This window comes from Sciurus carolinensis, chromosome 7, assembly GCF_902686445.1.
Source record: "Sciurus carolinensis chromosome 7, mSciCar1.2, whole genome shotgun sequence".
In the NCBI taxonomy this organism is placed as follows: Eukaryota; Metazoa; Chordata; class Mammalia; order Rodentia; family Sciuridae; genus Sciurus; species Sciurus carolinensis.
Genome location: NC_062219.1, coordinates 29,107,830 through 29,130,900, shown reverse-complemented (window position 1 = coordinate 29,130,900; position 23,071 = coordinate 29,107,830). Strand labels below are relative to the sequence as shown.

Sequence of the window (23,071 nt, the reverse complement as noted above, 5' to 3'; positions counted from 1 at the left end):
CCCTAGATTGCCAGGAATTTGTTCCGCCCTTAGAATGAGTTCCAGCAAGTCAATCTCTGTTTTGTGTACCTACTATGTGAGGGCCCCCTTTTCACTCTTGTCATCCCTACTTTTTGTGTACCATTTCCAGGTATTAATTTTTTTTTCAATTTGAATACCTGCAAACTCTTCAGGACTTAATTTTATCCAGTGGAGCAATGGTGTATCATACACCTGATAGTAATAGGTCTTTTGCCAGTCAGAGGCTCCATATCTTTTAGTACCTCATAAGTTAGCTATATATTTTTTTCAAAATGTGTATATTTATTTGGTGCATATGGGAATTTGTTCATAATCCTATGGGAACAAAATTGTGTTGGTCCCTTGGTCCATAATGACCATGTGCCATCATGATTTCTAATCTTAGCTGTTGTAAGGAATTGTAATTTTTGTCATAGGGTAATATAATTTTTGGAAGGAATCGACATAGTCTTTTAAGGTTTGTAGTGACTGTTCTTGTTATGCTTCCCATGTGAAGTTTTGTGACTTTCTTGTGATTTTATATATAGTTCTTAATACATCATGTTTAGATAAGGTATATGTTGTCCCCAGAAACCAACTACTCTTAGCCTTTGTGCTTCTTGCTTGGATGCAGGTGTCCCTATTAACATAATTTTGTCTGTCACTATCTTTGGTATCTGTCTCCCACTTACACTATCAGGTGCAGTGTGACTCTGTAGTCCATCTTACAGAGAAATCATCATAGCTGTCTGATGTGAGACTTGTTTCCCTTCTTTCTGCTGTCTTGTATATTCGTTTACCAATCTATTCCTCATGAGATGAGACCCTGCTCAGCACAGTGTAGGCAGTTTGACTTACCAGCTCTCCAAATTTTGGCCCTTAATCTGCAGGGATTAGAGGAATGCTCTTCTTCCAGAACCCTTGTTGGGTCTCACTCCAGTTTTCACTGTGGCATGAGCCAGGCCTTGGATTGGTGGAGTGAGTTTTTAGTCTTTGTTCATGATTCTTTGGTGTAGGTGTGAATTTTATCTACATTGCCAAATGACTTAATTTGTTTGAAAAAATTTGTATATTTCCAATGATTTTGCCAATGATCTGTTTACTCATTGAATTCCTTCTTTAATGAATGGAATCCTATCAGGCAAATTGTTGTGAGCAAGCTATGTCATTAACATAGACCAAATATGTTTACGTTTTTATATATTGTCAGAATTTATTGAAAAACAATTCATAAGCTATACTACTTCATTGAATACTTGTGGGTCACATCGTAGTCATACGTCAGGCAAACGCGAGTCCTTTTATTCTGATCTTAATTTCTATAACACTCAAGTCAACACATCACAGTTTACACAATTATATAAATAAGCTAAGGAAGGTTTAAGGCAGTTGCTGGGGTTCAGGAGCCTGAACCAAGAGTAAAGGCAGAGAGCTAATCGAATACAGGTGTTCAAATAAGATAAGAACCAGAACCAGAACTTTTTTTGGAGCACAGAGCTGTCAAAGCACAGGAGCTTATTCTTGGCCATGGTCTGGACAGAGGGCAGTCTCAGAGTATGAGCTTGGAGTGAGCCATGTGTGGTGGTCTTCACAAGGCAGGGGGATCCACGCTGCACTGAAGCTTGAGGACAGGGATTCAGAAATCTGTTGCAGAGGCAATTTTCATGGGTAGGGCTCATGAGCAGTGTACAGATGATGGGGTTAGGGTGCTTTTAAGGGTCTCAAGTGAGGAGGTTGCTTCATCTGTTGGTCTGGTGTGGTTGATAAGCTCATAGATCTGGTTTTCCCCATAGGAGTTTAATACATCCATGCATCCACATGCTTCTGATTAATTTCATAAGTCCACAGGTGGTCATTTTTATTAGTAAGATTAATTTATCAGTTTGTGCCAGGATGATGGTGGTTGTTTACTTGTACAAGTTGTTAGAGTCATTCCACCTTAGTACTTAAACTCAGAATGGACTAGCTCATGGTGAACTACTGCTCTACAAAATGGAGTAGCACAGGTTTAAGCAGTCTGAGAACAACCGGTTTGTACATCACAGGGTAACTCGGAACAGGGTACAACCTGCTTCCCACAAGCTAGCTCTAATTTTGTCCCAGAATGAAGCCCCATGGTAGAGATCAGGGATGGGCAAAGGGTTTGGTATCATTCAGGAGGTGGCAATGGCAGGGAAGGCATGGACTGGAGAAGAGTCAGATGACCCCGAATTGGGCTTTGGCTGAGGAAGGGCTTGTAAGAGCAAGTCATCTAGATTGTCCATTTCCTCTGTTGGAGGAGCAGCTCTGTAGGCTCTGCAAGAGTTCCTAAGTCTTGAGAGAGAAAACAAGTGCCTTGTTCACAAGGAATCTATTTTCCTTTTTCTTAATATTTTACAAAAGAGGTCTGGCTGTAAAATACTGTTGAAGATTAGGGAGCCCTAAGTGGCCAATTTTCCTGGCTATCAAGAGTGTCGTGAGGCAGTGTTGCAGAAGCAGCGGCTTCTTCTGTAGGTCATCTAGTTTAAAATTTTTCCATTTAGACAATAGGCACCCTAATGGAGACGCCTGGATCACATCCAGTACCACCCATTCCCAGGGCTTCTGTAAATCTGGTGTCTTAGAAAGAAAGGCTTCATGAAAGAGTGGTAGTGAAGGAGCAAAGAGAAAAGAAAAAGTCGCGTGGGGGGGGTACTCAAAGCCCTTTCTCCACATGAGCCTGACAGTTTCCTCAGGGGAATTGGTCCTGTCTGCTGGTTGCTGCATTCCAGGGTGACCAGCACTGGTGAGAGCCTCCTGTTTCAGGGGATTCGAGCCCCTCTAGTACAAATGCCTCTTCATACCTGGTGCCCCAATGGGGACTGAAAGACGGCAAAGAAAGGAAGAAAAGGGAGACATGAGAAAGAAAGTGGGGGGAGAGAGAGAGAGAGAAGTGATAAGTAGAGAAAAAGGGATGAGAGAGAAAGAGGAGCCTTGTCTTCAGGGCAAGGGACACACATGAGCTGTGGAACACAGAGGCCCAGCCGCTGTTCCAGAGAAAAAAGGTCAGGGCACCAGTGTGGCAGGCAGGGAATTGCATCCAGGAGTCCCAAACCCAGCAGGTCTTGTCCTATGTTCATCTTGCACTATCCCACCAGAGTTGCCAAGTGATTCCAGACACTGGGGACTTTGATCTGATGACAATAGAAATGAAATCAAGTCATGCAAGTGTGAATATACAGGCAAAACCTTTGTTAGGGCCCCCACTTGGGATTGAGACAAGGCTCCAGCAAGCTGGCTCCCCTGAACAAAAGAAAGGAGCCGGTTTTATTGACTGCTTGCAGGGGAGGGCTGGGGTTTAGGAATGTCACCTGGCTCTGGGTGCAGGGCACGTGAGTCTAGCACCCTTGCCCCACAATAAGGATGGGTTCAGTGACCACACCCTGGTTCTAATGATGCACCTGGTACTGCTTGAAGTGGATAAATGGGGCATATTGGTATCAAACTGAATAAAGGTTGGATTTTTTTTGCCAGGGCGTGGGTACTGGGGGTTGAATACAAGGGCATTTAACCACTGAGCTACCTTCCCAGCCCTTTTACATTTTTTATTTTGAGACAAGGTCACCCTAAGTTGCTTAAGGCCTCAATAAATAGCTGAGGCTGGCTTGGAACTCTTGACCTCCTGAGTCACTGAGATTACAGGCCTGCACCACCACACCCAGATAGGTGGGACCTTTTTTGAATTTTTTCTTTAATTTTATTAGTTCTAATTAGTTGTACATGACAGTAGAATGCATTTATACAAATTGAAAGATCTTTAATGACAGGTTATGAGCCAAGGTCCAGGAGTAGGTTTGCCCTTTGTCTCTATTTCATTCTGAGGTAACCGAAGGTGGGGAGGACTCTCAAGGTCTCAGCCTCCACTAGTGGAGAGATCTGAATTGAATCTTGAGCTCCTGGCATCTCCTCCATCCCAAAACGTGCACGGGAGCAGAGCTCTTCCCTCTGAATTAGTGAAGCATGGACAAAAGAAAGTCACACTCACCACCTGTCAAGGTTTAGAGGAAATGGCAGAAGAAAAAACATACCAGGAAGTTCTCCAGTAAGAAGAGGAAGAGGGAGGGTGTGGGGTGCCAGAGAGCAGAGCTGGAGCAACCATGGGCAAGATTGGGATTGGGGAGGATGGAGATTGAGGAGAAAGAGAGACTTCCAAAGAAAGTAGGAAATCCTCCAGACTACAATTTTTTTTTCCTACCATGTAGTTAATATCCCAAACCCTAGCTCATTCTAATTCTTACAGCTTTAGGAATAATTTCCCAGTAAACTAAGTGCTTAGAATGTCATTATAGTGCCAGGTGTGGTGACACACACCTATAATCCCAGCAGTTTGGGAGGCAGAGGCAGGAGGATCACAAGTTCAAAGCCAGCCTTGGCAACCTAGCAAGGCCCTGAGCAATTCAGTGAGACCCTGTCTCTCTGTAAAACACAAAAAAGTGCTGGGGTGTGGTTCAGTGTTGGGAGGTTCAATCCCCAGTACAAAAAAAAAAAAAAAAAAAAAAAAAAAGCCATTATAGTTCATTCTGGGGAGACAGGTGAGGTGATAGTCCCTTGCTATAGTGAGGGTTCCCCACTCACTTTCACTCTTCAAGTTGAAAGCATCAACTAACCCAAATGGCCAGCTGACAGTTGCCCCTGACTGACCAGTGCCACCAGCAGTGTCTCTTTGTTCTCTGTGAAAGAAGTGGAATAAATGGAGCACTGTCCCAACGCCCTTTGCCAGTGGCTACTCAGTAGTCCATTGTTTCAGGCTCAGCCCCTTCCACGCTGCAGAGAGCAATGTGCCCTAGAATCTGGGGACAGCCCAAAGTGGGAATGGTGCCCTGGAAAGGGGGTGTGGCCTGGTTTTTATAATTCTTGTCAGATCAGACCCTCTTAGGACTAGAACGAGATAAAAGTTATTGTGAATTCCAAGAAAGAATATTCACACATAAAGTTAATTTTAAGCTAGATGATGGGCAAATAAGTGGGCAAAGTGCAGCCCATGGGCCAAACCTAACCTGCAGCCTATTTTTGTGAATACAGTTTTGGTGGAACACAGCCAACCTCATTCACTTGCGTGTGATCCACGTCTGCTTTTGTCCTAGAACAGCAAAGTGAAGTGGTTGCAATGAGAACATATGGCCCACAAAACCCTGAAATATTTGCTACTGGATTTTATAGAAATAATTTGCTGCCCCTGCCTTAGACTCACCTCTAACTCTTGGGTCTCAAAAGTCACAATATGTTCTTCATTTTCAGGGTTTTATATCAAGCTAGGACCTTAATTATGCATGCTTTTAAATTATGTATATTTTACCCACCATAAACCTCTACGTTTTTATCAAAATAAAACATCTACCTCTTTGCCAACTTTTGCTTTTTCTTTATTTCAGAACTCCATTTAATGTTCAGTTTAAAAAAACTGGTTTTTTTTCCCCCCCTTACTCCTTGACCTCCTTCCAACAGTGACTTTGTCTTCTGTTTGGCAACTCCAGTTAATAGTTTTTCTGTTTTCTCTTCTCTTCTCTTCTCTTCTCTTCTCTTCTCTTCTCTTCTCTTCTCTTCTCTTCTCTTCTCTTCTCTTCTCTTCTCTTCTCTTTTCTTCTCTTCTCTTCTCCTTCTGTTCTCTCCTCTTCTGTTCTCTTCTGTTCTCTTCTCTTCTCTTCACTTCTCTTCTCTACTGTCTCTCTTTCTTTCTTTGTTGTCAGGATCTTGCCATGTTCCTGGGGCCAGTTTCAAGTTTGCAATCAGCCTCCTGAGCAGTTAAAGTTTCTTACTAGCCAGGTGCAGTGGCACATGCCTGTAATCCCAGTATCTCAAGAGGCTTGAGGCAGGAGGATCAAAATTTTGAGTCCAGCTCCAGTAACTTAGCAAGGCCCTAAGTAATGTGGCAAAGCCCTGCCTAAAAATTAAAAAGGACTGTGGATGTAGCTCAGCAGTAAAGCACTCCTGGGTTTAGTCTCCAATACCGCCTCCCAGAGTTTCTTACCACTCGTACTAGATGTTCATTTGGGTCCATATCCTAGTAACTGAGCCATGATTCTCATCCTCAGCCACTGACAATCAGGTAGTTCCTGATTTATGATGTTTCAACTTATCTTTTTTTTACTTTGTAATGCTGCAAGAGCAATGTGTGTTTAATAGAAACTGTACTTCAAACTTTGAGTTTTGATCCTTCCTGGATGAGCAATATGGTCAGTGCTGGGCAGCAGCAACAAGCCACAGCTCCCAGTCAGCCCTGCAATCACAAGAGGAAATGACTGAGCTCCATAGCATGCTGTGTTGCCAGGTTGCTATTTTTAGATAGAGACATTCAATAAATTGCATGAGATATTCAACACTTTATTATAAAATAGGCCATGTTGGTGCTGTTTCCCAATGGTGGGCTAATGTAAGTGCTCTGAACACGTTTAGAAGTTAATCTGTGACCTTAGGCAGTTTTGATGGATTCAGTGCATTTCAATTTACAACGATGATGCATGTATTGGGGTGCGACCCCCATCATCAGTCAGGGAACATCTGTATTTTTTAAAAGTAGTGACCTATGGCACCAACTAACCACTGTAAAGATCTATAATTCCTCCCACCTTGGAAATCAAGTCTGGAGGGCCAGTCTATTTTGCATACACAGAAGCCTGACTTCATACACACTTGGCCATATACTATGATTTGAATAGGGTTAGCTCTCCAACTCTTGACCTCATGTGGGAGCTTAGTCCCCTAAATCATATGTTCATGGCATTAAGAGGGTGGAAACAATCTGACTATGGTGTTCAGAGGTGGGACCTTTGGAAAGTGATTAGGTTTAGATAAGGTCTTTAGGATGGAACCCCCATGATGGAATCTTGGTGTCTGCATAAGAAGAGGGACAGGGGCTGTGGTTGTGGCTCAGCGGTAGAGTGCTTGCCTCACATGTGTAATGCCCTGGGTTCGAACCTCAGTACCACATAAAAATAAATAAATAAAATAAAGGTATCGTGTCCACCTACAACTAAAAAAATATTAAAAAAAGAAGAGGGACAGAGACCAGACACACAGACATATGCAGGCTTACTCACCATGTCTTGCCATCTGATGTCATGTGCTGTCTTAGGACTCTGACAGCAAGAAGGTCCTCACTAGAATTGAGCCAACGCAGGTGCCATGCCCTTGAACCTCTCAAACTGTGAGCTTAATAAACCTCTTTTCTTTACAAATAGTCTGCCTCAGGTATTCCATTATAGGAACAAATAGAACTGTCACATCATACAAACACACATTTACACAGTCTATATTCTTTTTACTCCTTTGAGACCCAGTATTTTTTTTTTTCCTTTTTTTGGTACTAGGGATCAAACCCAGGGGTGTTCTACCTTTTAGCTACATCCTCAGTTCTTTATATTTTATTTTTGACAGAGGAGTCTCTAAGTTGCCCAGGCTAGCCTTGAACTTGAGATCCTCCTGCCTCCGCTTCCAGAGTCACTGGAATTACAGGCATTTGTCACCATGTCCATCTTCTCTAGGACTTTCCAGGTATATATTGTATCAGTTATGAATACCTAACAGATCTGTTGTGGAAATTGTCAAATGGGTTATAACATTTATGTGAAAATTCAGTTAACCTGGAAGAACCAAAGCAAAATGGGAAATGTAGAATTGCATCATATGATTTCAGGTTTAACTACAAGCTATAGTAATAATGATGGTGTTGTACTGGTGTAAGGGTTGACAGGTGGATCAACAGAGGCCTAGCAATGACCTCAAACATAAGTCAATGGACTATTGACAAAATCTCTAAGATAATTAAATGGAGAAAAGAAAGTCTTTTTGAACAAACAGTGCTTACTAACTGAATTTGGAAAAGAAGAAAACACATGAAAGAGAAAAAAACCTTGATTACTACTGCTTCCTGATCTTTTATGGTCTTAATTTTATTATCAGTGATATAATTGTCGTAGGTCCATAATTAGTTACCTGTGATCTAAAATATAAAATCCATAGTAGTGTGTGCCTGTAATACCAGCTACTTGGGAGACTGATGCAGGAGAGTCACAAGTTGGGGGCCAGCCTGGGCAACTTCGCAAGAACCTGTCTCAAAATTAAAAATAAAAAAAAATAAAAACTAGGGAGGCAACAGTGTTAAAGCACCCTTGGGTTCAATCCCTAGCACTGAAAAAAAAAATTCCAAAAATTCTTTAAAAACTAAGTTTTTCTCTAAGTATTTTGTTACCACAATTCAATCTTACTTGAATTCCTTTGGTCACAAACATGACCTGAAATTATTTGAGGCTCTTGATAATCACTAATTTACTGTAGCTACACACTTTACTGCAAAAAATATAAATTTATTTGACTATAAATTTTTATTCAGACCTTGCTGATTGCATTCCATACTACATATTATGTGCAATATATTACCTTACCACATCTGCAAAGTTCTGAATTCATATCTACAAATGAGATATTCCATGTAAAATACTTAGTATAGCACTGGGCACAGTGTAACCCCTCAATGTGTTAACTATTACTACTGTTACTACTACTACCCCTACCCTTATCACCACCTCTACCACTAACATTATCACCACCACTATTAATTATGATGAATTATAGAAGTATCTGGAAAAGTGATTGCATACTTAAAAGGATTCGATCAAACTAATAACAACAATAGAGGTATAAAGGACTTGCTCAGTATCCACAGGTGAGTCAAGTCCCCAAAGTGTCTGTGAGGAGGTGCCTTAGTAATTAGTAGAGATACCTGTAAGGAGATAGGAAACCTGCCTCCCCCTTGAAGGTGGAAAGATGCCAGAGAGTTTGCTTTCTCTATCTTAAAGCCAAGAACAGAGACTTCATCAGGAACTGAATCCACTGGCACCTTGTCTTGGGCCTTTCCAGAGTCCAGAACTGTGAGTAAATAAATTTCTGTTATTTAAACCACTCTGTCCGTGGCATTTTGTAATGGCAGCCAGGACAGACTAAGACAGTTGCAGAGCAGTACACTTACATCTGTTTACCCATTCATTCCGGGATGAGTTCAGTTGAATCAAATGAATCTCTTGTCATCAGTCCAAAGCTAAAGAGCCCCTCCAGGTATTTTTATATTTATGTGGACTGAATGGACCCTTGGTCTGAGTATCTGAGTCTTGTAACCCAGTTAGATCCAACAAGTAATCAGTACCCCTTACATAAATATGCTTTAGCGATGATTATTTCTGCCTGGGAGTGCTACATGTTTTAAAAGGATAAAAATTACAGGCAGGCTGGCCGGCCTGTGTGTACAATTCAAGTTGATTATGGGCCTTAGCTGGCAGAAAACTGGCTGAGCTATCCTTGTAGTGGCTCGCTGCCTCCACCTTCTGGAGATTTGGATATATAGCCGTGTTAGCAGGTGTTTCTGATTTTTAAACCCTACCATCACTCTTATTACTAAAACTAATATTGAGATAGAAACAACCAAAACCTCGCCAAGATAATTAGCATTAAGGCTTTTAAAATATCACTGTCCTTTTAATGTTTTTTTCTTTCTTTTTTTTTTTTTTTTAATATCCAGGAAAACAGATAATGACTACCCAGAGTCTCTTTCTGTTCTCTCAACTGTAGTTGGTGATCTGTAATCTATTTCATTTTTAACTCAGGACAATCAATAGGTACCCTTGTTTAACACAGGACCTTTTTTTTTTTTTTTTTTTTTTTTTTTTTACTTTTATGCACCATCTGCTCATGTGTTTGAAAAACAAACTCTTAGTAGACTAGCACTAGGAGAGAGAATATCTTTCATCCCATAAAGGCTATTTACAAAACACCTGCAGTAAGCACCATTCTTAAGAGAAATGCTGACTGCTTTTGATTTGAGGCCAGCAACAAGCAAAGGATACCTGCCCCCACTGCCTCCTCTTCTTTTTTTATGGTTTTGGAGGTTGAACCCAGGGCCTCATGCATACTAGGCAAGCACTCTACCACAGAGATACATGACTGGCCCTTTTATTTGATTTTGACACAGAGTCTTGCTAAGTTGCCCGGGCTGGTCTAGAACTTGAGATTCTCCTGCCTCAGTCTCCTGAGCATCATTAAGCCCAGCATTACTACTTCTAGTTAACACTGTATTAGAGGTCTTAGCAAGAAAAAAGGCTAAAAAGTTTTAAGTATTAGAAAAAAAATCAATAAAACTCATTCTTCACACTCTTATTGCATGCATAGAAAATAAAAGCCTTAAATTACAGATACTTTACTAGAATTATTAAGAGTTTAGCAAGATTGCTAACACAAAACTAAAAATCAAATTATATTTCTATTTACTAGGAAATAATGATTAGAAAATAAAATTTTAAAAAGGAACCATATATAATAATACCAAGAAATGCCAAATATCTAGCAATCTAAAGAAAATGTGCGTGGCTCAGGAGGCTGAGGTAGGAGGATCACAGTTCAAAGCCAGCCTCACCAAAAGTGAAATGCTTAGCAACTCAGTGAGACCCTGTCTCTAAATAAAATAAGAAATAGGGCTGGGCATGTAGCTCAGTGGTCGTGTACCCCTGAGTTCAATCCCTGGTATCCCTCTACCCTCCCTCCCCCCAAAAAGAAAAGGAAATGTGCAATACTTCTAGGTAGAACATTAAAATATTGTGAGAGAAAATGAAGACTTCAGTAAATGCAGTGATATCCCACTTTTGTGGATCAGAAGACTTGATATCATAAGGTCTGGGATTGATGCTCAGTGGGAGAGTACTTGCCTAAGATGCACTAGGCCGGGGTTTGAGCCACAGCACTACCAAAAAAAAAAAAAAAAAGACAAAACCCCAAAGAAAAATGGGAAAGGGTCATGAATATCCAAACTTCCAAAACAAAAATGTACAAGGCCCTGGATTTGATGCCCAGTACCACTACAAACAAACAACCCAGACACAAAAAGCACCATAATCTGAATAATTCTATTTATCTTTGTTCTCCAAAGATAGCAAAATCACAGTATACTGTTTGGAGCTGCATACTGAGGTGGAGGGCAAGGAGAAATTGCAGATTGCATTCAATTAAGAACGATGGGCTCAAAACAAAACAGTGGCCTCTTAGGGGAGGTAGGACTTGGAACTTTGGGAAGGACTAGAGAGGCCTTTTGCAATCCTGGTGATGTTCTGATGTGGGGGAGATTTACATGGATGTTAAATTTAATTCTAAATTATTTAAACTAATTTAGAGTGTTTATTTAAAAATGAAACTATAATTTGATTTTACCTGTGTTTCTGCAAGTGTGTTGTAAATGTTTTCCACCTTTTACCTCATTTAGTCCTCATTCACCCTAGGACGTGGGGGCTATTATTAGGCCCATTTTAAAAATGAGAATACAGGAGCAGAGAAGTTAGCAACAGCTCATCAGTGGTAGTTTGACAGGTTGAAACTCAAGGGGCGGAACCCTCCATCCTGCCCTGCTAATCGGGGCACAGTGGCATCAGCTCTCCTGCTGCTTCAGCATCCTCCCTGATAATTATCCTTGCCAGCAGGATTCCAGGTCTGGAGATCTTGCAGACTCACACCATCAAGGAGAAAGAAGGCTCTGAGGTCATTGATGCTGAACTGCTTTGTCCCCTTTCTGTGTGACTAGTACCAGTGACACCGTTAGTGAGAATTAAAAGCAAAAGCCTTTTCATGTCTAAATAAGATCACTTCCTGACCGCACAGATCAGACCATGTAAAGTTTGAAAATTTAGGTGTGAGAATTTAGTGAATAGAAACCTGGATTATCTTTTCAGGTCAAAGCTATTGTATCATAATCACTTGATAATGAGAATCACTTTATTTCTGGATTTTTAAAGATTGTTTTTGCAGTGAATTCTGACCATGTTTGGAGTTGCTCTAGATGCCATGAAGCAGGCCTTTTGCTCTGCTGAAATTAGATTTAACATTTACATTCATTTAAAATACTGTTTTTAGCTAGGAAGCATGGCCCTCCCCTGTAATCCCAGTGACTCAGGAGGCCAAGACAGGAAGATCACAAGTTGCAGGCCAGCCTCAGCGACTTCGAGTGACTCTGTCTCAAATAAAAAGGACTGGGAATGTGGTTCAGTGATAAGGCCTCCCTGGGTTCAATCCCCAGAAACATGCTCTCTAACTACATGGTATAAAGGAATCCAGTGAAATTTGAGGTGGAGAAGAAAGAAGAGAAGTAAAAGAGAAGAAAAAAGGAAAAGATGATGGTGATGATACATTTATAAAAATGAAGGAAGGACACAGATTCTTCCCTTGAAATAACCCTTAGAAAGCAATACATTTCAACTGACACTGACACAGTTATAGAACTGCCAAAAAATATTAGTGCCTATGTTGGACTGACTTTTGGTATGTTGTGGTTCTATTAATGACTAGAACACAACTGTGTTTATTTAAAATTCTCATGGAATCTATGATAAGTACAGATCTGGTCTTTGTAACAAACACACACACACACACACACACACACACACACACACACACACACACACAAACACACACACATACAGCACGTGACTTGAAACAGCCAGGGCCACCTAATATAATGGCAGAGGCTTGATCGTTTTTCATTTAGGAAAATAAAAGCTTGAATGACCCAGTCCATTTACATTCTCTTCTTCATGCTGCCTTTCATTACACATTTCCTGAGAGGACAAATCCCAGTGTAGAAGAAGTCACCATGAGAGCATGCAATACTTAACAAAGATCATGTGTTATGTTCGAAAAACGCCCACTGTTAAAACGAAGCTTGGAAAGGATTTCTTTGCTGGCTGTGTTTTCTTTAATCCCATTTTCTGTGACCTTGAACAGGATTAAGACTCAGAGGGAGGGATAGAAAGAGGTATCAGACGGGGCGCTAGCAGGGCAGAGAGCAGTGTATGCCGGTGTTTTCCACAGATCGGTCTGTCAGCTGTGGAGAGGGGCCTTCCTTTCCAGGCTGTGGAGCTGTAATGTTAAAGTCTCACAAAGCAGGTGGAACTTCCTCATGCAGACTATCTTCCTGAAGGAAAGCGGAACTAAGTTCTATTTCACTCCTATTTTGTACCCAACGCTTGATTGTATTAGAAGAAAATCTTTCCGTTATTTTCCCTTTAAACGCACCTGGTTTCAGGATTTAGAAGAAACATCTCAATCTTTAACCACCAGGTCTCCCCTAGTTCTCATGCTCAAGTAGAGCATGTGACCACAAGAGGAAGAGAGAAGTTTCAGGCAAGACATTCCCAGGTTCCCGTCCTGCTCTGGTTTTTATCAGGTTCCTTAATTTTTTTCTGAGCCTCAATTTCTTTATCTGCAAAATGGTAAGTGGCTCTACTAAAACCTCTCTTTCTAAAGAAATAAGAAATAAGAAATGGAAACGAAGAGCTTATAAGACTAGTTTGTGGCAGAAATAACATTCTACATATAGATGATGTAATTAAATTTTTTTCTATTCAATGAAATATTTATACGTGAGGTGAGGATTAATTGATTTCCACTCCCTTTCCAATTTTATGGTGATTTATTCTGTTGACAACACCAAGAATGGGTAGGAATCTTCATCAAAGATTCATTTAAAATCTTCTTTAGAAGTTAGGTGCAGTGGTGCACACCAATCGTCCCAGCTACTTGGGAGGCTGAGGCAGGAGGATGACAGATTCAAGGCTAGCCTGAGCAACTCAGTCTCAAAAATAAAGAAATCAAAAGAGCTAAGGGTGGTGCTCAGTGGTAGAGCAATTGCCTAGCAGGCCCTAGGCTCTAGATTAAATCACCAGTACTGCAAAAGAAAAATAAAACAAACACCTTCTCTGTAGGCCTATGAAGACAAGGAAAGAAAAGAAAAATGAAGACAGAAATGAGTTTGTCCTTAGCTTTATCATCATTCTTTTTCTTGTTTCAAGACAGCTCAGGTTTTACCTTTGGACACTACTACTGTTCTTAGCCATTAATTTTTCTATGAAGCATATCTCACACATGTAGTGAGTAGTGAACCTGTGAGATACACCAGAGTCTTTTTTTTTTTTTTTTCGTGGTGCTGAGGATGAAACCCAAGCCCTCACACAGCATATGCTAGGCAAGCATTGTCACTGAGCTACATCCCCAGCCCTTTTTATTTTGTTTTGGAAACAGGGTCTTGCTAAGTTTCCCAGGCTGGCCTTGAACTTGAGATTCTCCTGCCTTGGTCTCCTAAGTCTCTGGGATTATTAAGAGTGTTCCACCGTGCCTGGCTTGAACTTGTTTTTTAACCTAAAATTTTTTTTTTTTTTTAACAACTATCTTGAGAAATAAGGAAGAATATAGTGTCAGACTGACCAAATTGGAAACCTCCACTTGAGATCAAACAGGAGGTAGCCCTTGGGGGCACATTTTATCTGAAGGTAATTTGTTTTCAAGCATTCTTGTTGATTATGGGAAACAGAATGTATTTCAATGCTACAATAGCAGCATAAAATTTTTTTGAGGTGGTGGCATGGCTATCGTAAATATTTTAATTAAGCAAGTGCCAGAATGGGTGGAAGGTCTAATTAGACCACACGGGTATCAGTGTCAGGTCTGGGGATGGTTCCCAGTTCTGCTTTGTGGAAAGCAGAGGTGACTACTGATGGCTTACAAATAAATTCCAGTCTCCATGGAGGTTTCTCTTCTTCTTGAGAATGTTTGCAAATGGAGAAACGTCTTGTTCAATCCATAGCTCATTACAAAATCCATCTCACCATCAGTTTGTAATGAACATGGGAAAAGGAGACAAAAGGAAAAAGAACGAGTCAGCTTAGATGGGGCTGAGGCACAGTGCCCATCTCTCTGCTGGGTCTCTCAAAGCTCTCAGTCACATCCCCTGGGAAGCTTGAATTCCAGATAAATTGAGAAGCTATGTCTCCATGGGAACAGCATGGGAGAACCAAACAAGGAATCAAGTTAGTATTTATAGCTCATGACTGTTTATTTTATGTGCTGGCTTTATTCATTGTTATCTGTGACTGACGTATGAACAGGTGTGTGAGTTCATGGGTACCTTAGTTCTTAAATCAAAAATTTCCCCTCATATTCTCCTTCCAACTCATTCCTAAAATGACAAGCACAAATAGTGAACTTGGAGTTGATTGGTATAATTCTCATTCAGCCGTGTTTGGTGCAGAGAACATAGGCTTTGGAGCCAGTGTGATGTGGTGCAAATCCCAGTTGTGAAATTAGCTTCATGTGGTTACCTTGAATACTTCATTTCTTCATCTCCAAAATAGGAACAATGACACCTACCTCTATTAGCTGTTTGGGGGATTCAAAAGAAGGGTGCACAGGAAGTTCCTGAGTCTTGCACAAAGAAAACCCTTAACAAATGGTAATTGCTATTCATATTGTTGTTGACTCTATTTACTTAAGTGGTTCTTCTCACATTTTGATTAACAGAGAAACAAAGTGGGGATAAAGAACAGAAGGAAAAATATTCAGCAAAGTTCAATGCTATCACTAGAGATTTTGTCTACAATTAGAAGAAAACATTTTATATTTAAACATCTGAATTCTTTGGGCTTAAGAAGCATAAAAAGACCCTGTTTTCATGATGTTGTTGCTGTGATGTATGATTTTACAACATCTTGTCATGTTGCCTATGAGTTTATTTTATTGTTCTTTCCAGCTATCAGGCCATCTCATCAGTTGTGAGTGTCAAAGACTTAAAGGATACACACACCCACATACAAAGGCCTATTTGTTTTGTCATGGCAACCCTTGTCATTTCCATCTGGAGAGTGAGTGATGATGTCATTACCAAGAGAGGACCAGGGAGCAGGCTGAGGACCCAGTCTGGGCTGCAGGGTTATACAGAATCTTATTTCAGGGAGAAGAGCCCTCTCAGCATAAGCTTTACATAACAAATGCACTGTCTTTGGTGTGGAAGGAATTGGTTTTGGGAATTGGACACTAAGAACAGCACCTATGTGTGTATGTGTGATTTCAGGAGAGAATGCATGTAGCTACTTCAGCAAGCCTGCAGTTCTGTTAGTATTTAGTGAGACTGTAAATGACTGTCATGGTCTGGTGGTTCTTTAAATCTAGGGAAAAAAGTGTGCCATGGTCTGGTCAGAGATCTGCTGGCTGACTAGAGATGGTGACAAATTGGAGTACGCAGGAGACAGAGCCCCTCTGGGAAGCAGGAAGGGGCAAGGGCAGTCTGATGCTACAATCTGTGTCCCAACAGCAACCCTTTGAAGAATGAAAGTAGCCCTATTAAGCTTATCCCAAGAGGGTGGATATGAATGCGTGGATATGTCTTAGGTAGTGACCCAGATGTGTGGTCACAGCTCATAGTCATGGAAATGACCATTTCCTAGTTCCCTCATAAGAGAGCAGCTGTGACGTTTGAGCTCCGGAAGGGCTGCTATAGGATGAAACATAGCCAAGGAGGAGACATGAGGACCTGCCGCAGGTTCTGAGTAAATTCCTTGTGTCACCTCAACACATTAGCCCTGGTGAAAGCTTCACACACACACACGACCACAGGGAGAAACCTTATTCTAAGGAATCTCCTGTGACAACATTAAAATATGGAATCTTAGGTCCACCCTTGTCACCACACAAAGTCAATCAGTGTCCAGAAGAGACACCTGGAAAAGTGTCTTATAGAATCCTGGTGCTAGAAGGAACTTGGCCTGTCATCTTAGAGTGAATTGGCCTGTTTGCAAACTTGTGGAGTGAAGTAGCTCTTGGCCTGAGCAGGACTTGAATTCATAGCCTGCCCTGCCCTTTGATGGCTGTGTGGCCCTGGGTAAGGTGCTTAGCTCCTGAGCCCCCTGGCTTGCTGGGAGGATGGTTAGTGTGAAGTGATTTGCGTAGTCTCCTCACAGACTGACTTCAATACACAGAAGCCATTGTTACTGTTCAACTTACTGGAGATTGTGGTGCTGGCTTATGGCACAGCTGTGTCTAAAACCCTTATGCCAAGTTCTAATTGTCATTTTTTTGTGTGTTAATGGCAAGCAGAAGGAATAGAGCTCATCCCAAATTTGTATGCATTTGTTTTGTTTTGTTTTGGCCATCAGGGGTTGAACCTGGGGGTGTTGAACCACTGAGTCACATCCCCAGCCCTTTTTATTTTTTTATTTTGAGACAGGGTCTTGCTAAGTTGCTGAGGCTGGCTTTGAACTTGTGATCCTCCTGCCTCAGTCTCCCAAGTCACTGGGATTAAGGTGTACACCACTGCACCCAGCAGTTTTTAAAACTTTTTTATATTGAAATAATTTTTAAGTTCATAGAAAAATCTCAGGAACACAAAGAACTCCAATATATCCTTCCATCCTAGTTGTTGACTTTTTATTATATTTGTCTTATCACTGCCTCTCTAAACACATATACACATACTATGGGTTTTTCCCCCCAGTTCTGGGAATTGAACCCAGGGGACTCATGACCTACATCTCTAGCCCTTAACTTTTTTGAGATAGGGTCTTATTAAGTTGTTCAGACTTGCCTTGAACTTGCAATCCTCTTGCTGTAGCTTCCTAAATAGCTGCAATCACAGTCGTGCACCACCATGGTAAGCCCACATACTGTTTTAGTTAACTTTCTGTTGCTGTGATAACTTAAAAAGAGAGAAATCTTGCCTTTTTTTTTTTTTTTTTTTAAGAGGGAGAAAAGATTATTTTGGGCTCATGGTTTCGAAGGTTCAGTTCATTGTCAGCTGACTCCATAGATCCTGGTTCTTGATGAGGTGGGTTCATCATGGTGGAAAGTTGTGGTAGAGGAAAGCTGCTCAGCGCACGGCAGCTAGGAAAGAGGGAGGGAGACGGGGAGTGAGAGAGAGAGCGCAGGAGATTTATTTTGGCTCACAGTTTGGGAAGTTTCAGTCTGTGATCAGTTAGCCCTGTTGCTTTGAGCCTTGGCAGCACCATATATCATTATGGGAGCACAGGGTGGAGGCAGCCCGTTTGCAGGGCATGAGCTGCCAGAAGTTAGGTGTGGTGGAAGCACAGCTAAGATGCTGAGTGGATGCAGAGCATGAGGCCAGAAGAGTGAGCAGGGACCAGTTCCTGCCTGGTCTTGCAGGTCAAATACATATGGAACCTCTAGCAATGGGGAGTCATTTATGGGAGCCGATAACAAAATCTGCCTTTTAGAATGCTGTGTGGAAACTGTATTTGAGGGCAGAAGATGGTGGGAGGGAAAGCTGTTACTTTAGTTTTCAAAGCACCACATGTTGGATGGCTTGAAACAACAGAGATTGTTTCACAGCTTTAAATGCTACATGTCCAAAATCGTGGTATTGGCAGGGCCCTGCTACCTCCAAGACTCTGGTAGAGTCCTTACTTGCCTCTCCCTAGCTTCTAGTGGTGGCCATTGATTCTTGGCATTGCTTGGATCATCAAATGACATTCTTCCTATATGTTCAAATTTCCCTCTCTTTATAAAAACCCCAATCATATGACTTCATCTTGATTTGATTAAAACTGTCAAGACCCCATTGTCAAATGAGGCACATTGGTAGGTACTAGAGGCTAGGACTCAATATATCTTTTTAGGAGATACAGTTCAACCCATTACAGAGCAAGTAAAAGATGAGGACAAGTGGGACAAAGGCAATGCAGAGGTACTGAGAAGCATGGGAGGACTTTTTGGGGGAAATGTTTAGAAAAAAAACATGAGTGGCGATTAGAAACCTAAGTGGGTTGGGGGGCGGTGGGCAGCACACAGGCATCTTGGTTGGTTTCTAGTGATCAAATCCTCAACTCAGTGTTAGATGCCTGCCATTACTCTTTCACAGCCGCCACAGAGGAGAATAATTCTCAATTCTTTTGTTAAGGATTTACTGGATTTTACGAAAAATGGAGACAGTACAGAAGTGACAGTGACATACAGTCAGGGCTCTGTAGGATTAGTGAAGCATTAGTGGAGGTGTTGGTGTGTCACTCCCTGGGGCCACCTTGGCATTGGCCTCTGATTGCTGTGTGGGAAGTCCTGCGGGTCACTCTCGGGGCAGAGTGACCTTTCTGTCTCAGTCACTTTTCTCAGTAGCTTCTGTGAATTTCTCAATTTTGAGTCCCATTATTGCTGAGAAGCTGAACCAAGTGTGAAAGAATCCATTATGGAGGAAAGTTGCAGCTTTGGATGAAGTCAGAGTAGGGAGGAGATAGCAGAGTATTTTGGCAGGTGTAGAGTGCAGGTGTGGACAGTCAGCCCAAGCTAGGAGTGCCTGAGAGGTGCCTGAGTTTGGACAGCTCGTTTCCTGTTATAACTGGGGGCTAGGAGCCAACAAGAGCTGACTTGGCTATGAGAAAAGGTTTGTGAGGAAGTGTAAGGGTGTGTTCCTGTGACCTGAAGAGCAAGACCCTTTCCTGGATGGATTCAGAAATTGAGAGGGCAACAGCACTCATGATGCCCAGAAGTTAGCATGGTGATGGTGACTTCCAGTAAACACCATCTCAGTTCCTAGTACATTTCTGACTCTTAAACAGCTACATTTATTAATAATAATAAAATTAAAAATTTTAAAAATTACAAAAATAAATTTCAAAAAACCAAAGTGCTACATTTCTATTTCAGGCCTTCAAGTTGAGAACATGAACAACAAATTATTTTTCTATAGAAAAGAGGCTTTTAAGATTTTTGGCTTGATATTCCATTTATATCTATTACTAAAATGTTAGATTAATAAATATCATTATAGAGTTGAATATTTAAATTTGGAGTACTTTAAATGTGTATTGAAATGTCTCTCACAGATGACTGCTGAGTTATATATATAATTTTATTTATTATTATTTTTTTTTGCAGGGCTGGGGATGGAAACCAGGGTCTCACTTCTCTCACCCCCAAATTAAGATTTTTTTTTTTTTTTTTTTTTTTTTGGTACTGGGAATTTAACCCTGGGTGCTTAACCCACTGAGCCATGTCACCAGTCCTTTTTATTTTTTGAGACAGGTACTTGCTAAGTTGCTGAGGCCTTGAACACAGTCAAAATTAACACACAGCCCAAATTAACATTTCAATTAGCTAAAAATGCTATTTTGCTTTTTTTTTTTTTTTTTTTTTTTTTTTGGAGTTAAATCACTTTATTTCAGCAATGCAGCAAGTCAGTCTTGAGGCCACAGGCGGCAGCAGCCTCCTTAGCAGCTTTTCTCTCTGCCAACATTCTCTGCTTCTGTTTTGCAGGCATTTTCTAGCAGAAAAATGAGCGCCCAGGTCATGCTAGCGGTCCTGGTAGGCCTTGGCCACCTGGGCAAAGTGTTTCAGTTCAGTGGCACAGTTCTGCCTGTAGCTCTCTCCTTCCCTCTGCTGGCAGGCCTTAAGCCTCTCCTGGATGATGTTGACAATTTCTTGATCGACTTTGTAGTCCCTTCTCCATTGCATTTCGGCCTCAAAGATGCACAGGATGCCCTTCTCCTTGCACTCCGTGATGTTTGGCACTGGGCGGGATTGCCGGTGGAATAATAATACCAGTTCTTGGCATGCTGCTGCTCTATAAATTCTCTCACGAGGGTCACGGGCTGGTCCACCAGGAGGTCAAAGGCCTTCATCAAGTAGGTGATGGGGTTGGGTAGCGAGGTCTGCAGGGAGGGCGCGGCGTGCGGTGTGGGGGCTCGGGATACACGTTCTTGGCTGCAGGCTCTACGGCAGCGGACGCAGCACAGGACTCCGCTAGCTGGGTGCGGGGTACGGATCGCTCTGTATTTTGCATTATTAATGTTCATTTTGTAACTGAAATTTGTCTGTAAATATGAATCAAGCAGTTTGATATAAAAATTATAACAAAGACCATCTGAGTACACTTTAGGAATCGAATATGCATAATTACATAACATTTTAATAGTTTCTTTACAAAACACAGCTCGTTTCATTAGCCATTCATATTTCCTTAGGTACTTCCATTTGGTCCCTATAAATTTATCTGGAAAAATGCACAATGTTAACCCAGCAATTTATATGAGTAATAGGCAGTGACTTGGGTGTTTGCATAGGTTTCTTTTTTTTTTTTTTTTAATAATTTATTTCCCCCATTACTTTTTTTTTTTTTTTTTGCAGTGCTGGAGATTGAACCCAGAGCCTTGTGCTTGCAAGGTAAGCACTCTATCCACTGAACTATCTCCCCAACCCTCCCCCATTACTTCTTTTTTTTATTTTTTTTTTATTGTAAACAAATGGGATACATGTTTCTCTATTTGTACATGGCGTAAGGCATACCATTTGTGTAATCATAAATTTACATAGGGTAATGTTGTTTGATTCATTCTGTTATTTTTTCCCTTCCCCACCACCCCTCCCACCCCTCTTTTCCCTCTATACAGTCCTTCCTTCCTCCATTCTTGCCCCCCTCCCTAACCCTAACTCTAACCCTAACACTAACCCCTCCCACCCCCCATTATGTGTCATCATCCACTTATTAGCGATATCATTCGTTCTTTGGATTTTTGAGATTGGCTTATCTCACTTAGCATGATATTCTCCAATTTCATCCATTTGCCTGCAAATGCCATAATTTTATCATTCTTTATGGCAGAGTAATATTCCATTGTATATATATATACCACAGTTTCTTTATCCATTCGTCAATTGAAGGACATCTAGGTTGGTTCCACAATCTGGCTATTGTGAACTGAGCAGCTATGAACATTGAAGTGGCTGTATCTCTGTAATATGCTGATTTTAAGTCCTTTGGGTATAGGCCAAGGAGTGAGATAGCTGGGTCAAATGGTGGTTCCATTCCAGGTTTTCTAAGGAGTCTCCACACTGCTTTCCAGAGTGGCTGCACTAATTTGCAGCCCCACCAGCAATGTATGAGTGTACCTTTCTCCCCACATCCTCGCCAACACCTATTGTTGCTTGTATTCTTGATAATCGCCATTCTAATTGGGGAGAGATGGAATCTTAGGGTGGTTTTGATTTGCATTTCTCTTATTACTAGAGATGTTGAACATTTTTCCATATGTTTGTTGATTGCTTGTACATCTTCTTCTGTGAAGTGTCTATTCATTTCCTTAGCCCATTTGTCGATTGGATTATTTGAATTCTTGGTGCAGAGTTTTTTGAGTTCTTTATAAATTCTGGAGATTAGTGCTCTATCTGAAGTATGATTGGCAAAGATTTTCTCCCACTCTGTAGGCTCTTTCTTTGCATTGCTGATAGTTTCCTTTGCTGAGAGAAAGCTTTTTAGTTTGAATCTATCCCAGTTATTGATTCTTGCTTTTATTTCTTGTGCTGTGGGAGTCCTGTTGAGGAAGTCTGGTCCTAAGCCGACATGTTGAAGCTCTGGACCTACTTTTTCTTCTATAAGATGCAAGGTCTCTGGTCTGATTCCGAGGTTATTAATCCATTTCATGCATGGTGAGAGATATGGGTTTAGTTTCATTCTGTTGCATATGGATTTCCAATTCTCCCAGCACCATTTGTTGAAGAGGCTATCTTTTCTCCATTGCATATTTTTAGCCCCTTTGTCTAGTATGAGAAAATTGTATTTATTTGGATTTGTGTCCGTGTCCTCTATTCTGTACCATTGATCCACCTTTCTATTTTGGTACCAATACCATGCCGTTTTTGTTACTATTGCTTTGTAGTAGAGTTGAAGATCTGGTATTGCGATACCCCCTGCTTCACTCTTTCTGCCAAGGATTGCTTTAGCTATTCTGGGTTTTTTATTCTTCCAGATGAATTTCATAATTGCTTGCTCTATTTCCGTAAGGTACATCATTGGGATTTTAATTGGAATTGCATTGAATCTATATAACACTTTTGGTAGTATGGCCATTTTGACAATATTAATTCTTCCTATCCAAGAACATGGGGAATCTTTCCATCTTCTAAGGTTTTCTTTAATTTCTTTCTTTAGTGTTCTGTAGCTCTCATTGTAGAGGTCTTTCACCTCTTTTGTGAGATTGATTCCCAAGTATTTTATTTTTTTTGATGCTATTGTGAATGGGGTAGTTTTCCTAATTTCTCTTTCTGAAGATTCATCACTTATGTATAAAAATGCCTTAGATTTATGTGCTTTGATCTTATATCCCGCTACTTTACTGAATTCACTTATGAGATCTAAAAGTTTTCTGGTGGAATTTCCTGGTTCCTCTAAGTATACAATCATATCATCAGCAAATAGGGATAGTTTGAGTTCTTCTTTTCCTATTTGTATCCCTTTAATTTCTTTGGTCTG

General features: G+C 41.0%; 1 pseudogene; it reads right to left on the bottom strand.

The window, feature by feature from the left end:
* Window positions 1-19,984: 19,984 nt before the first annotated feature.
* Window positions 19,985-20,605, bottom strand: LOC124989176 (NADH dehydrogenase [ubiquinone] 1 beta subcomplex subunit 10-like; annotated as a pseudogene).
* Between the last annotated feature and the right edge of the window lie 2,466 nt (window positions 20,606-23,071).